Consider the following 15,108-nt stretch of genomic DNA (forward strand, 5'->3'; position numbering starts at 1 on the left):
GAATTCCGGTTCGGATGCGAACCCTCATCCGAATTCGGATGCACAACCGAATTCCGGTTCCTCGCGAGCGACAAACCAATTTTTTCATAACTCGACCAATTCAACCCCAAATGGTTCCAAACTTTCCAGACCTGTTGTATACCTTCCCTAGAACATTTCTAAGGCCTCAAACTAACCCAGAAACCACAGAATCAAAAATCACCATTAAAGCTCAAGCTTTGAGTTCTAAACTCAAACTTGAGCAATTCCCACAAACATGCATTCAAACCTAGTTAATTCTACTCAAATAAGCATGAAATCACCTCTGAAAACTATTAGAAACTACAGCAACAACACAATAACAGAATCACTATATTTTCCTCCAAAAACCACATTTTTGCATAGAAAATTCAAAGCTTTAAACAATCTATCCAATATGCTTTCAAAATCACATAAACAACCCTAATCTAACATGCTTAAACTCAGAACAACAACCAGATTTCAGCGAAGACAACAACAACTAATCAAGCATGCATTTCATCAATTTTCATAAAAATCTCAAGAAAACTAATTAGAAAAAGCTAGACAAGAATTACCTTGATTAGAGACACACTAACTAGCTGAAATTTACTTGAAATTGAAGAGGAAAAATCACCCTTGAAGCTGCCTCAAATGGCCGAAAAGAGAGAGAGAGAGTTGAGAGAGTTTTCTTTGAGAAAATGTAATTTTTCTAAGTTTGGGAAAAATGAAATAAAAGCTATAAAATCCCATTTTATTCAGCCAACAATTAAACACTTAAACATTTAAATTTTCAAATAAAAAGTCATTAAAAGACAAAACACTAATGGGGCAAAAAGACCATTTTGCCCTTCCACCATAAAATCATGAAAATCATACTAAAGGGGTATTTTTGGGACATTCTAAATTCCCGGCCATTCCCGACATTCCCAATGTCTAAAACCCGTCCCCAAATTACTAACATACTAAGTGTGATTTCTACTGAGCCAAACGCCGAGTTCCAAAATACCGGACACCAGAAATGCAAAATATAAAAACTACTGATGACATAATCATGCATTTCTGAATTCCATAAATAACAGTAATAAATTATTTAAATAGCTATAAATAATTTCATAATTAAACATAAACAACTGCTAATTTCCAAATTAACTAAGCGGGCTTTACAACTATCCCCCCTTAAAAGGATTTCGTCCCCGAAATCTAACCTGAATAACTCTGGATATTGAGCTCTCATATCTGACTCTAGCTCCCAGGTGGCTTCCTCCACCTTGCTGTTTCTCCAGAGAACCTTGACCAATGCTATGGTCTTATTCCGAAGGACTTTATCCTTTCTATCCAGGATCCGCACCGGGCCGTTCCTCATAGGTCATGTCCGTCGAAGCCGAAGAATCTCATAACCGAGTATATGAGAGGGGTACGAAACGTATTTTCTCAACATTGAGACATGGAATACGTTGTGCACTGTGATAAATTTGGAGGCAATGCTAACCGATATGCCACTTGACCTATCTTCTCAAGAATCTCGAAAGGTCCTGTAAATCTAGGGCATAACTTGCCTCTTTTCCCGAAACGTTTAATCCCCTTCATCGGAGATACCCGTAAAAACACATGTTCCCCTACTTGGAACTCAACATGTCTGCGTTTCGGATCTGCGTAACTCTTCTGTCTGCTCTGTGAGGCAAGCATTCTAGCTTTTATCTTCTCTATTGCCTCATTGGTCCGCTGTACTGACTCAGGACCTAAGTATTTCTTCTCCCCTGTCTCATCCCAGTGGATAGGGGATCTGCATTTCCTACCGTACAACAGTTCATAGGGAGCCATCCCTATCGTACTCTGATAACTGTTGTTGCAAGAGAATTCTATCAACGGTAGATACTTACTCCATGAGCCTTCAAAGTCCATAACACAGGCTCTCAACATATCCTCCAATATCTGAATTGTCCTTTCGGACTGACCATCTGTCTGAGGATGAAATGTTGTACTGAATTTCAGCTTCGTACCCATTGCCCGTTGCAAACTTTGCCAAAATTTGGAGGTGAATTTCGGATCCCTGTCTGAAACTATAGACTTCGGTACCCCGTGAAGTCTCACTATCTCTCTGACGTACAGTTCTGCCAACTGATCCACTGAAAGTGTTGTTCTAACCGGCAGAAAGTGAGCAGATTTCGTAAATCGGTCCACCACTACCCAGATGGAATCATACAAACCCGTGGTCCTAGGTAACCCGACCACAAAATCCATCGCAATATCCTCCCATTTCCATTCTGGTAGGGTTAGAGGCTGCAACAACCCTGCTGGTCTCTGATGTTCAGCCTTAATCTGCTGACAAGTGAGGCATCTCGACACGAATTCTACCAAATTCTTCTTCATACCGCTCCACCAAAAGTACAGTTTCAAATCTTGGTACATCTTGGTGGTGCCGGGATGCAGAGAATACGGAGTAGAATGAGTCTCCTCAAAGATCTCATTTCTAAGTTCCACACTGCTCGGAACACAAACCCTGGCTTTATACAAAAGCATCCCACTATCTGACACTGAAAAGTCCTTGGCTTGACCAGCCAACACCTCATCTCGGATTTTCACTAACTCCGGATCTGTCATCTGAGCGACTTTTATTCTTTCTAATAGATCAGACTGCAGCGTCAAGTTGTGAAGCTGACCTACTACAAACTCAATGCTGGATCTAACCATATCCTCAGCTAGCTGGGGTGAGATCCGAACCATGCTAGCTACTTGCCCGGGACCCTTTCTGCTCAGGGCATCGGCCACTACATTGGCTTTTCCGGGATGATAGAGGATCTCGCAATCGTAATCCTTCACCAATTCCAACCAACGCCTTTGTCTCATGTTCAAATCTTTCTGAGTAAAGAAATACTTGAGACTTTTATGGTCGGTATAGATCTCACACTTCTCCCCATAAAGGTAATGCCGCCAAATCTTCAGTGCAAAAACCACTGCGGCCAATTCTAAATCATGAGTCGGGTATCGCTGTTCATAATCCTTTAACTGACGGGAGGCATAGGCGATAACCCGGTCGGCTTGCATCAATACACACCCCAAACCCTGTTTGGATGCGTCACAAAAGATTACGAACTTCTCTTTGTCCGAAGGCAAAGCTAGCACCGGAGCAGTGATCAACCTCTGCTTTAACTCCTGAAAGCTAGCTTCGCACTTATCTGACCAAATAAACCGCTGATTCTTATTTGTAAGCTCGGTTAGGGGCATTGAAATTTTGGAGAACCCCTCCACGAACCTACGGTAGTACCCAGCTAAACCCAAGAAGCTTCTAATCTCTGTCACTGTCTTCGTCTCGGCCAATCCCTGACGGATTCAATCTTCCCGGGATCCACCTTGATCCCATCTCTGCTCACAATGTGCCCTAGAAAGGACACCTGAGATAGCCAGAACTCACATTTCTTGAACTTGGCATAAAGCTTATGTTCTCTAAGTCGTTGCAGTACCATCTGAAGATGTAACTCATGCTCCTCTTCTGATTGAGAGTACACGAAGATGTCGTCGATAAACACAATCACACAGATATCGAGGAAATCCTTGAATACCCTATTCATCAGGTCCATGAATGCTGCAGGAGCATTGGTTAGTCCGAATGACATAACCAGAAATTCGTAATGTCCATACCTAGTGCGGAAAGCCGTCTTTGGAATGTCCTCCTCTCGGATTCTCAACTGATGGTAACCCGAACGGAGATCAATCTTAGAAAAGACCGTCTTCCCCTGAAGCTGATCGAACAAGTCATCGATCCTAGGTAATGGATATTTATTCTTCACCGTCAGCTTGTTCAACTCCCTGTAGTCGATGCACATCCTCATAGATCCATCCTTCTTCTTGTCGAACAAAACCGGGCTCCCCAGGGTGACACACTGGGCCGAATGAACCCTATGTCAAGCAACCCTTGGAGCTGAATCTTTAATTCCTTAAGTTCAGCTGGAGCCATTCTATATGGGGCTTTGGAAACCGGATCCACCCCTGGTGCCAAGTCAATCACGAAATCAATCTCCCGCTGAGGTGGTAACCCTGGAAGTTCTTCGGGAAAAACATCCAAAAATTCCCGAACCACTCTGATGTCCTCTGGCCGAATGGTATCTGGCCGAGTGGTGTCCACCACCACGGCCAGAAACCCTAAGCACCCGCCGTGCAACAATTCTCTCGCTGACATAGCCGAGATCACCGGGATCCGAGATCCCTGAACTGAACCCACAAATACAAACGGTTCTTCACTTTCCGGTTGGAAGACCACCATCTTCTTTTTACAATCAATGCTCGCCGAATATTTAGATAGGAAATCCATCCCTAAAATAATATCGAATTCGACTAAACTCATCTTTATCAGATCAGCACTTAACTCTCTACCATCTATCCTGATCGGCATAGACCTAATCCACCTATTGGAGATAACCAGTTCTCCGCCAGGTAATAGGGTTCCAAACCTGGATTCATATCTATCATACGATCTTTCCAATTTTCTAAAGACTCTAGCTGCCACACCAGACATCCTTGGCCTAAACACTCATCCATAGGACGCCTCTTACTAATGAGACACTCCAGTAGGAATAACGGGTCTCAACACTACCCTGACGACCGTCTTGGTTCTGGTTCCCCCGGAACCTCTTGTTCTGCCTCGAGCCACCGGATGCAGTGGATGATTTCCTCCTCCAGTCCATGGCCGAACCACTACCTCCCCTGCTGAAACCTGACGCAGAAGGGGTAGGAGCCCCGCCACATTCCAGAGTCCTGACTGATTCCACATACATCTAGCTGCGCCCTCAGCTCACCATGCTTTCTTCGCCATCTCAGCTTAGATGGTCTTATCGTCGGTAGTGATCACAAGGTCATACTTGATCTTCACATTAAGTCCATCGAGACATTTTCTTTCTTACTGAAATCGGTTGGCGCAAATCCCGAGGCTAACCTCGCCAACCGGTCGAACTGAGTAATATATTCCGTCATGCTCATATTCTCTCGCTGGGTCAGGTGGGCGAACTCTTTCCTCTTGGCGCTTCAGACCGCCTCGTTATAACATTTAACGCTGAAGAGTTCCTAAAACCTTTCCCAGGTCATAGTGACGACGTCATGGATCTGAGATACCATGTCCCACCAAACCAGAGTGTCTTCTTAACACTGAAAAGTGGCACTCACCACTCTGTCGTTCCCGGTGACACCCATAAAATTCAGAATCTTGGTGATCACCGTCAGCCATTGCTCGGCTTTCACTACATCCGGACCTCCCAGGAAAACCGGAGGTGCCTGCTTCCGGAACCGTTCGTACAAAGGTTCCAATCTATTTGCCGCCACCACTATCTCGGCACAGGCGGCGAGGCGAGGTGCCACCGGAACTACGGAGCCGGGCTGCAGGAGCACCCTGCTGTCTCAACCTCTGAATCTCGAGATCTTGCTCTTCTATCCGAGCTTGCATTTCCGCAAACCGTAACTTCCCAATTCTGGGCTTCCTGATTGACTTGGGCAGCCTGTGGTGAGTTAACATCCTCCAACCGCAAACCCTGCCCCTGGGACCTCTACCTCGGCCCAAAACACTTGAGGGGAACTGAGCTCCTCGACCTTGATCTGACCCGACTGAGATGCCCTGACTCCTAATATTTCGTCTGGCGCCCATCTAGTCTGAACCGTCTCGAAATCCCGAGTTGGCACTTCAGGTCACGATCATCGAGAGCTTACTAATGCCGCTTAATTTGGAAATTAAAACGAAACATGCGCCTATTCTACTATCAGGCTACTAACATGCTTCCTAACAGGCTTTTCTTTTTCATAACTGAATAAAATAAACTACTAAAGCAATAAAGGCTTACTGAACCGTGAAACGAGCTAACCGCTGATGATGATTGTACATGTTGTGACGATCTTCGGAAGACAACCTGGCGGCTCTGATACCAAATTGTAACACCCTAACTAACTTAGGCGTATTACGTGATTTTTTAAACGTACTGTGCAGCTCGTTGCTAATCAACGAGGTTTATGGAAAAACGTGATTAATTAAAATTTTGCTTTTTTTAATTAAACTTATAAAATAATATTACAAAAGACTCGGGATCCCGATTATAAAATCATTTACAAAAGGTTTAACTGTTTAACTGTTACATAAAATAAACGTCGTCTAACGACCAGTTACAAAAATCAGCCTCGCTGTCCCGATGATCGTACGCTCCAGGCCTAACCGCCCCGACATGTACAACCTTCATAAGCTCGCTCACGGTCCATCAGCTTTAGCCTTGCCTTTACCTACACATAAACGTAGAACTGTGAGTCGACAGACTCAGTAAGAAAAGCATAATAATACTCATACATGATACTAACTGCCGTGTCCAACACGATACTGAGTCCCGCTACTGCCATGTCCAACATGGTACTGAGCCACTACTGCCATGTCCAACATGGTGCCGAGTTACGAACGTTCATAGGGACGGTACTATTGACACGTAACAACACGATCGGTCGAGCCGGTCATACTCCGCCGTCTTGGTCATACTCCGGCTGTACCGACGTGTTACTATATCCTCCCCGATCGGTCGAACCAGGTCATACTCATTGCTGGTCATACTCCGGCAGCTGTGCAGACGGGATACGTCAATAGCACGGAACCACCAACCAAGTGTCGGCTGATCGGTCAAGCCGGTCATACTCATTCTTTGGTCATACTCCGGCTGTCTGCAGAGCGTGACAGGGTTGGATGGTTCGAAGCCAACATACAACTAATGTAATCTAATAGGCTTCCTACATGCACGCTAAACATGTAATCTACATATGCATACTTGTTATACTAATCTTACGGATTCCGAATTCGGGTGTGCGTCAACCCGACCGGAACCGAAGTGACGGCGGACATCGGCTCCTAAACCATAAAAATCACAACGCTATAAGTGACACGCTAAATCACTTCCCGGGGACTAAAACTTGGAACTAAAAGTTTCCCTATCGATAAAAAGCATGGCAATACCCCTAAAAACATAAAAACGAGGAAAACTAGGGTTCTGAAAAATTCCCCAACCCAGATCGGTTGCCCAACCGAATTCCGGTTCTGGGAATTACTGAACCCTCATCCGGAATTCCGGATGCACAACCGGAATTCCGGTTCCTCGCAGGCAGCAAACCAATTTTTTCATAACTCGACCAATTCAACCCCAAATGGTTCCAAACTTTCCAGACCTGTTGTATACCTTCCCTAGAACATTTCTAAGGCCTCAAACTAACCCAGAAACCACAGAATCAAAAATCACCATTAAAGCTCAAGCTTTGAGTTCTAAACTCAAACTTGAGCAATTCCCACAAACATGCATTCAAACCTAGTTAATTCTACTCAAATAAGCATGAAATCACCTCTGAAAACTATTAGAAACTACAGCAACAACACAATAACAGAATCACTATATTTTCCTCCAAAAACCACATTTTTGCATAGAAAATTCAAAGCTTTAAACAATCTATCCAATATGCTTTCAAAATCACATAAACAACCCTAATCTAACATGCTTAAACTCAGAACAACAACCAGATTTCAGCAGCAACAACAACAACTAATCAAGCATGCATTTCATCAATTTTCATAAAAATCTCAAGAAAACTAATTAGAAAAAGCTAGACAAGAATTACCTTGATTAGAGACACACTAACTAGCTGAAATTTACTTGAAATTGAAGAGGAAAAATCACCCTTGAAGCTGCCTCAAATGGCCGAAAAGAGAGAGAGAGAGTTGAGAGAGTTTTCTTTGAGAAAATGTAATTTTTCTAAGTTTGGGAAAAATGAAATAAAAGCTATAAAATCCCATTTTATTCAGCCAACAATTAAACACTTAAACATTTAAATTTTCAAATAAAAAGTCATTAAAAGACAAAACACTAATGGGGCAAAAAGACCATTTTGCCCTTCCACCATAAAATCATGAAAATCATACTAAAGGGGTATTTTTGGGACATTCTAAATTCCCGGCCATTCCCGACATTCCCAATGTCTAAAACCCGTCCCCAAATTACTAACATACTAAGTGTGATTTCTACTGAGCCAAACGCCGAGTTCCAAAATACCGGACACCGGAAATGCAAAATATAAAAACTACTGATGACATAATCATGCATTTCTGAATTCCATAAATAACAGTAATAAATTATTTAAATAGCTATAAATAATTTCATAATTAAACATAAACAACTGCTAATTTCCAAATTAACTAAGCGGGCTTTACAATAACTCTATGAAAATAGAGTTATTTATATCTTTTTGGGCATTAAATTATCTTTTTTCTCAAGTATTTTTAGTTTATTTTAGTGACTTTTATTTGGTTTTATTTAGTTTTGCATAAATATTAATTTTAGTATTTTTTAGATTAAATTTTAATTAATTTTGTAATATTTTATCAATTTAATTTAGTTTTCCATTTTATAAGTGTTAATCTCAATGTTGTGTATTTTTTTAGAATGTTTAAATGCATATTTTGGACTTATCACATGGGTCAAAATTATGGGGCTAATATTTCATCAAAGTGTCATTAAAATCACTAAAGTCCAAATATATTGATATTTTGTTATTGGGCCTTTGTTTCAACAATTGAATGAAAAAAAAATTAAAAAAAAAATAAAAGAGAAGGAAGCATGGGCCACGTACGGCTATGTTGGTGGTTACAAGATCATATATGCATTATATGTGTGCTTTGTAAAAAAAAAAAAAAGAGAGAGAAAAAGAAGGAGTGAGGTGTGATACATACAAGAAGGAGGGGCGGCTGCTAGAGTTCCACACAAAAGAGAAAAATGAAGAAAAAGAAGAAAAAGAAAAAGAGAGTGAGAGAGAGTTTTATTTAGAGTTTTAATTTAGCATTTTTATTTTGGAGATTGGCAAATATTCAAAGGAAGAAGAAGAAGATTTTGGCAAGAAAAAGCTTGGAGTATTGTGACAACTCCAATATGGGTTTTTCTTTTCCTCTTTCTCTTATTTTAAACTTTGTAATTTTTCACAATCCATTATGAGTTAATTTTTATTTTGCTAGAATTATTTTGTTGACTTAAATTGTGATTTGGTATTTTATTGCTATGTTTAGTGAATTGGTTTTGTTCATTCAAGAGTGTTTATTGTGCAATTGCTTACTTTTGCTTGATCACCATTAGTAGGTACTAGCTAATCTTAATTTTGGAAAAAATAGGGTTAGTGAAATTTCTTGAATGATGCATGAATATCAACTTGGAAAAGGGTGATTTGTAAATAGCATAGGAATGTGTTATTTACCTTGTATGACTTGAAGGAATTGTGCTTAAATTGGTATTCTTAAAATTAATTGGGCATAGGAATATGTTAATTAATTAGAGAATCAAACCATAAATATTTTGGAAAAAGGATTATGACATTTTAGATTCCTAGTTGACATCATCAATTTGCAACAATACTCATTTGTACCATTATATCAACTTTGCATTTTTTTAGGTCAATTTAATAATTCTAGCTTGTTTTCTTCATAGTTTGTGTTTGTTAATTTTTTACATATTCTCATCACTTTATGTTATTTTTGTTGAAACTAATTTGTGAGTAATTAGTTTTATAAATTAATTTCCAATTTTCAATCCCTGTGGAGACGATACTCGATTTATCACTTTATTACTTGTTACGATTGCGTACACTTGGGTATACAATTTTTCACAACAAGTTTTTGGCGCCGTTGCCGGGGATTGATTTAGTGAAATTTTGTTTGTGGAACTTAATTACTATCAATTTGTTTTTTTTTAAGTTTTTTATTTGTTTCGTTTTATTTTCCTTGTTCTATTTTACGCTTTGTTTGTTTGTCTTGGTTCCTTTTTCAAGGTACTTGGGATGTCTCATCGACAAGTCCTTATGAATTTTGTTCAACATGACTTGGAGTTCTTGTATGAAGCATGGTGGAGATACAAGACACTTCTAATGAGGTTTCCATATCATGGGTTGTCCAAAGAGTGTCAACTAGAAATCTTCCTAAATGGGTTGAATCCAAGCACACGAAAATGGGTAGAAAGAGGAAATGGTACCACCAATTTCTACCAACTATCAATTGATGAAGCCTATTGGATGTTGGAAGACATGGCGGAGTACAATGAGTGGTGTTATAATTGTCCAAACAATGACCATGTTTGGGAGGACAATTACAACAATTTGGAGCCAAATTTTGACACTTACACTCAAGGACCAAATGATGAGATTTTAGAAGATTTACAAGAGTTCAACATAGAAGAAGATCTTCATCAAATGGCTCAACCAATCTCACTTGAGGTGTTGATGATGGAGTTCATGGCTAAAAACGATACCTTAATTCAAGGCCAAGCTTCATCCTTGAGGAAATTGGAGAACCAATTTGAGCTTTTGGTCAATGAGTTGTGTGATAAACACCATGAAACTTTGGGCATTGATATGGAAAATTCAAAGGAGAAAGAAGAAAGTGAAAATGTCATTTTGAGGAGTGGTAATGAGTTGGAGATACTTGGAGAAAATTTTGAGCAATTACAAGAGCTCACTTCAATCTAAAGTAGTGAAAAAAAAGATAAGGAAGCAAGCATTCCAAGTTGGTCAACATTTATTGCTGCTCATAATGCTGTAGCATTATCACAGCAAAACTGTCCAGTTTTTAAAAAAATTCAGCAAGAGCATTTTTGCATTCCTCAAGTCAAAGAGCTCATGGTAATGGAATATTATGTTTATGAAGATCCTTTTTGGCCACCACCTCCTCCTCCACCATTGGCATGGTACCTTGGCATCCATCATGGGCATTCATCGAATTCAAGTCAAGTTGAGAATTTCGCCTTTTCAATTCCATATCTCGCCAAGCTTGAGGGCATCCACGACAAAGACCCATTTGTGAGGGCATATTCCACTCTCTATGGGCGAAAGCCGCTCTTTGATGAGGGCTTCTCAAAAAGTCAAGCCGATGACTTTAAATCAAGCGCTTCTTGGGAGGGAACCCAAGCCTTCTAAACTTTGTCTTTATTTTGTTTTAAATTCAATAAACATGCAATGTTAAATAGCTTTGACAATTGCATTGTAGTTTTTTTTCTCTCTCTTTCTTTTCTTTTTCTCTCTTTTAGGTGCGAGCATAAAGTCAAGTGGAATTGGGCGCACCTACGGAGGTTGACACTAGCGAGTTTTCACATCATTGAAAGGGGAGTTCTTCTTTAACTCTTCTTTATTAATTTTAAACTTGCTCACACATATTTGAGAATTTTGTGCATACAATAGTTTGGGAAACTAAATATTTTTTTTTCTTTTCTTTTATTTTGCTTGTTTGAAAAAAAAAATTGAGGCATATGTGCTTTGGTTTGGTGATTTTCCATATTCTAATACATGATTGATAGTGTGCATAGCTTGTTGAAAAATGTAAATATTGTTTGAGCATGTGACTAATTCTTGTGCTAGTTTCATTTTGATTGAGATATGTCCAATTTTGAGCACGAATGCCTTGATCATTTTATTGTGTGTGATTTGGTGAAAATTTGTGTAAATATATGATTTTGTGATCTCACAAGTCTTAGAATTTGTTTGATTCTCTCTTGAGGCGAAATCCTAGACAATGCTTAACCGAAGACATGATTTAGGCCATTTTTGGACCGTTTGAGCCTTTCGAGCCAACCATAGTATTATTTCATCCCTAGTCACCCCCTTTGAGCATAATTGATCCCTTTATTTTTTTTTACCACATGTAAGCCTAGCCAAATACAAATTTTTCCACCATATACCCTTTGAGCACCTTATTATTCTAAGATATTTGTTTGTTGTGTCATGAAGGGGATGTGGGAAGTGTATTTTTGGTAGAGTGGTAATTGGGTGAGTGTTTTCATTGTGTAATTTTATTATTTTCGCCATTGGGGATAATGTTGAATATTAAGTTGGGGGAGAGTTACCATATTTTTTTTATTTTTTTTGAAAGATACCATATTTTTTGTACATTGCCATTATTATATTTATATTGTTAGTTATTAAAAAAAAAAAAAGAATAAAAAAAAGAGTGTTTAAAATTAAGTTTGAGGTGTGTCACCCCTTGAAAAAAAAAATGTGTTTAAAATTAAGTTTAGGGTGTGCCACCCCTTGCAAAAAAAAAAAAAAAAAAAAAAAAAAAAAAAAAGAGCAAGATTTTTTTTTAGAAGCTTGAACTCCCTGGTGTTATAGCATTGCTTCAGCATTCTGGAGCAGAGACAGAAAAAAAATGCTATGCTAAAGCATTGCTATAACTCCTGGGAGCACATTATTTTGGAAAATTTTGGGGCAATAAATAATGGCAATATTAGTACTCAAATTTTTTGTGGGATATTCTTTGAGGAAGTAAGTGTGAGGTCTCATTTTGGTCTTAGGAAAATTAAGGTGCTTTTAGGTGATTTGAGCCAAAAATAACTTCTCTTAACCACCTTCACCTAAGCCTTACATTACAAGCTTAAAAAAAAGTCCTTTTGATCTTTGGTTTTGTGTTTGTCTACATTAGTGGAGAGAGAGATGAAAAACAAACCTATGAGAATTTGTTACTTTAGAGATTTTGTGCTTAATTCATATTTACATAAATTGATCTAAATTGCAAGTAACATTTTGATAAAAGGCATTTCACACACTGGGAGTAATCAAAATTGGAATGAAACTTGTGCTTGAATTTTTCACAATCATTGGACAATCTTTTTATTTTTCTCTAAGCTATGTTCATTAATCAGCCTTAAGCTTTAAGGAAATGTGGAGATCACCAATTTTAGTGTCATATTGCCTCGTGTTTTATTTTCTTTATTTTTCTTTTTTGCTTGAGGACAAGCAACGTTTTAAGTTTGGGGTGTGATAACTCTATGAAAATAGAGTTATTTATATCTTCTTGGGCATTAAATTAGCTTTGTTCTCAAGTATTTTTAGTTTATTTTAGTGACTTTTATTTGGTTTTATTTAGTTTTGCATAAATATTAATTTTAGTATTTTTTAGATTAAATTTTAATTAATTTTGTAATATTTTATCAATTTAATTTAGTTTTCCATTTTATAAGTGTTAATCTCAATGTTGTGTATTTTTGTAGAATGTTTAAATGCATATTTTGGACTTATCACATGGGTCAAAATTATGGGGCTAATATTTCATCAAAGTATCATTAAAATCACTAAAGTCCAAATATATTGATATTTTGTTATTGGGCATTTGTTTCAACAATTGAATGAAAAAAAATTAAAAAACAAATAAAAGAGAAGGAAGCATGGGCCACGTAGGGCTATGTTGGTGGTTACAAGATCATATATGCATTATATGTTTGCTTTGTAAAAAAAAAAATAAGAGAAAAAGAAGGAGTGAGGCGTGATACATACAAGAAGGAGGGGCGGCTGCTAGAGTTCCACACAAAAGAGAAAAATGAAGAAAAAGAAGAAAAAGAGAAAGAGAGTGAGAGAGAGTTTTATTTAGAGTTTTAATTTAGCATTTTTATTTTAGAGATTGGCAAATATTCAAAGGAAGAAGAAGAAAATTTTGGCAAGTAAAAGCTTGGAGTATTGTGACAACTCCAATATGGGTTTTTCTTTTCCTCTTTCTCTTATTTTAAACTTTGTAATTTTTGCACAATCCATTATGAGTTAATTTTTATTTTGCTAGAATTATTTTGTTGACTTAAATTGTGATTTGGTATTTTTATTGCTATGTTTAGTGAATTGGTTTTGTTCATTCAAGAGTGTTTATTGTGCAATTGCTTACTTTTGTTTGATCACCATTAGTAAGTACTAGCTAATCTTAATTTTGAAAAAAATAGGGTTAGTGGAATTTCTTGAATGATGCATGAATATCAACTTGTAAAAGGGTGATTTGTAAATAGCATAGGAATGTGTTATTTACCTTGTATGACTTGAAGGAATTGTGCTTAAATTGGTATTCTTAAAATTAATTGGGCATAGGAATATGTTAATTAATTAGAGAATCAAACCATAAATACTTTGGAAAACGGATTACATTTTAGATTCCTAGTTGACATCATCAATTTGCAACAATACTCATTTGCACCATTATATCAACTTTGTATTTTTTTAGGTCAATTTAATAATTCTAGCTTGTTTTCTTCATAGTTTGTGTTTGTTAATTTTTTACATATTCTCATCACTTTATGTTATTTTTGTTGAAACCAATTTGTGAGTAATTAGTTTTATAAATTAATTTCCAATTTTCAATCCCTGTGGAGACGATACTCGATTTATCACTTTATTACTTGTTACGATTGTGTACACTTGCGTATACAATTTTTCACAACAGTGGTACTCTTATGGTGGTTTGTCCAAATAATTCATAACCTATCTTCGTTTCAATGTTTATTTAAATGATTATCCTAAATTGATCTATCCATTCCGAGTGCTTACTTTTATCTTTCCAACTCCATGAGTGAAATCCTTAGCCATAAATAAATATTTTCAAAAAAAACATGTGAGGATAATAGAGTTGAGACTTTCACTTGGTAAATTTTTCGAAAGCATCTATGTGTTGTGGTTTACGGTAAGAAATGTTCAAGTTTTGTACACATACTCACAACTCTAGATTTATTCAAGGTAATTCGGTATAGTTCTTATTGGCTTATTACTAACATTTTGCTTGAATATTTTTGTCATTTTTTTTAAAAAAAAAATTAACCTGAAAATATCATGTTGACATTCTTTTTGTTCGCTTAGATTGCTAGAGACTAGCAATAAGCTAGTTGGAGGTTGTGATTAAGGCTTAAAGTTGTACATTTTAAATCTTTATTTATGCATATATAATTAATATAAATTAAATATTCCTTATTTTTAATGGTAAAATTTATTTAAATAGAAATATTTAATTTACTTTAATTTTTGAGTTATTTTATAAATTTAGGCAAAGTGGTAGAAAGAAAAAGGGAAAATTACACAATGTACTATCTTTTGCCTATTTTTTACTTTTATACTGTCATGCGGTATAAATTACATTTATACTGTATAATTTCAATACTTTATACGGCAGTATACTGCCATTTTTAAACTTTTTCATATATAAACTTTTGATGGTGACTTGAGCTATCACTTTTAGCGGCATTTTCAATTTTTTTAAATGTTTTTTTTAATATAATTTTTTTTCATTTTTATTAAAAATTAATAATGATAAAGATAAAAATATGT

The sequence above is a fragment of the Cannabis sativa genome, chromosome 4 (assembly GCF_029168945.1).
Source record: "Cannabis sativa cultivar Pink pepper isolate KNU-18-1 chromosome 4, ASM2916894v1, whole genome shotgun sequence".
NCBI classification, from domain to species: Eukaryota; Viridiplantae; Streptophyta; class Magnoliopsida; order Rosales; family Cannabaceae; genus Cannabis; species Cannabis sativa.